This window comes from Loxodonta africana, chromosome 21 (genome assembly GCF_030014295.1).
Source record: "Loxodonta africana isolate mLoxAfr1 chromosome 21, mLoxAfr1.hap2, whole genome shotgun sequence".
NCBI classification, from domain to species: domain Eukaryota; kingdom Metazoa; phylum Chordata; class Mammalia; order Proboscidea; family Elephantidae; genus Loxodonta; species Loxodonta africana.
This window is the reverse complement of record NC_087362.1, coordinates 61,195,940-61,198,324: the sequence shown is the minus strand read 5'-3', so window position 1 is coordinate 61,198,324 and position 2,385 is coordinate 61,195,940. Positions and strand designations below refer to the sequence as shown.

The 2,385-nt window shown below is 48.6% G+C and overlaps 1 long non-coding RNA gene across 1 annotated transcript; it reads right to left on the bottom strand.

Moving 5' to 3' along the window:
• Positions 1 to 357: 357 nt before the first annotated feature.
• On the bottom strand, positions 358 to 1,953 carry LOC135228372 (uncharacterized). Its single transcript, XR_010318892.1, has 3 exons — positions 1,817 to 1,953; positions 846 to 926; positions 358 to 568 (listed from the first exon to the last, which is right to left on the bottom strand). It is a non-coding gene; the product is annotated as an uncharacterized LOC135228372 (long non-coding RNA).
• Positions 1,954 to 2,385: the final 432 nt, after the last annotated feature.

Genomic DNA, 2,385 nt, shown 5'->3' with positions numbered 1-2,385 from the left:
AGTTTGTAGTAAGTACCCAAGCTTCCTTGCTGCTGAGATGGGATGACCCCGAGGCAAGTCCTCTTCTTGTTTCCCAGAGTTCTCAGTGCCAGTTGTCCACAGTGGATACTGCTGAACAATGCATCATTGATTGGCTTCCTTTCTTCTCCTTGGTCGCCTCCTCACGTTCCTACTGGTGTTTTCTGGGATCACCTCTCACATAAAGTACTAGCACTCAGATTCTTTTCTTAGAGTTGGCTTCTGGCAGAAACCAAAACAGAACAGTACCTCACTCCAGGTCAAGTGGAATTGAACTTTGAGATTGGACTCTCGGCAGTTGCAACATATCTGTCTGTGCTGGGGGTGCGGGGGCTGGGAAGGACAGACAAAGGATCTGGAGGTGGACAGCATCCCCTCTCCTGTCCAGCCTCTGGCACTCACCCCTGTGACGACGTGCCACAATCACAGATGGGACACCAAGTGCTGCCTCTCCAAGCATGTCCAGGAACAGGTCTTTCTTTTTGACAGGGTCATCTGTCCCACCTAAGTACTTCTCAGTGATCACCGGAGTCAGTTCCTCAGGGATGGCCTGAATGGATCAAGAGTGAAAAGTGACCACCAGCTGCCCACACCCAGGTGAGCCGACGTGGCTTCTCCACCCAGTGAGGAAAGCTTGCATTAATAGGACACCAATCAAGCTCTTTGCAGCTCTCATCCAGGGCAGCAAGGTGGGAAAGGCAGGAAAATGGGGGCAGAACCCTCAGGTCTTAGTCTTTGATCTGCCATTTAAGTGCTATATATGGTTTTGGCAAGTTCCTTCCCCTTTTGGGGTCTCAGCCACTTCCCCTGATTCACTGGACTCTTACAACAAGGGGGTAGGACTTCCACAAGAGCGATGCAGCTGTCTTCTGGTCCAGTTTACCTTCAGAGAGTGGGTAGCCCATCAACTGTTAAAAAAAAATGATTACACACTTGTGAATCATTGAGAATTAATAGAAAGAAACAACCAAGGAAACCAACACAGACTGAAGAGGCTCTTACTTTGCCATGCTTTGATGAGCATGGGCTTCGATAAGTTGGACAAAATCAATGAATCAAATGGACTTATATTCAGGAACTCAAGGAGTATAGGAGGATGAAAAATGTTTTGCAGAAGCTGCCCCAATTCTTTGCAGCATACTGTGACATTTACCAGGCTAGAATCCCCCCAATGCTCAGTGAGTCAGAAGGGAAGGCTGAAGCCAGGTAGTGTTGAAGTAGAGGACTGTGGAGCAGATGACACAGGCCTGCCTCAGATGTCTGAGGAAGCCCCGACTCCTGCCTTTAGGGCTTTGGTCCTTTGGGATAACCTCTGAAATCCCTCTGAGGGGAAAGTCCTTCTTCCCTTTTAGAAGTCAATTTTAACTCACAAGACAGCAGCTTTCTCTGAATCTTTCCAATTAGATTACTAAGAGCATGTGCAGAGACTTACAGAGAAAATATGAAAGCACCAAGCCTTAGGTGGGGGCCCTGGGCCTGGGGCTTAGCTCTTCTTAACTCCCGAGCTCCATCCCCATTCCAGGCTTTGGTTTTCCCACATGAACCATTATTATCTCTACAGGCCCTCCCAGCATTGACGTTTCAGGGTTCATTGATTGGAAGGACACAGTGTTTGGGGGAGGGGTTCCCATGGGCAGCACCACCCATTTGACCATCTCAGAGAAGATTTTCATGGAAACGTCAACTCATGCCGAAGGCAACCGGCACCCTCCACTCAAAGAGGGCCTTGGAGAATGAAGAGCTCATCCTAACTTGAGATGGTGGTGGGGTAGAGTCTAAGATGTGTCCACTTTCTCACTTTTGGAAGAAGCCAGCCAAACTCTTGCTTGTTGATTCCAACAATGTAGGGGACGGTGTTGAATTTCTTTTCTGCCATAATCTCTTCAGGTGTCTTTGGCAACAGCATCCCATCAACCACAATGGGCAGGAAGGGATAGCTCTGGAAGAGAACAGAGTAGTGAGGCCAGAGCTGGGCGGAGTCAGTGGTGGGGAGGGGGTGACCAACTTCAGCTTCTGTTAGGTTGATATAATTGCTGCTGCCCAGAGTGGGTGCATGTGGTTGTGTTATGTGGGCTGTGTGCATTGCCTTGCTCAGTTTAAACAAACAAACAAACAAGCTCAGGGGCACTCCTCTTTTTCTCACACCTACATTCAGTCTGTCAGCAAATCCTGTATGCTATTCCTTCAAAAATATCCACACTCCCATCCCTTCTCACCACACTGCACTACTACTACCCTAGGTCAAGCCGCCATCTTGCCTTGCCTGAATTATGTACAGCAATGTAACAGCCTCCCATTGGGCTCACCTCATCTGCCCTTGTCCCTTCCCTACAGTTTATTTTCAACACAGCAGCCAAACAGACCCTT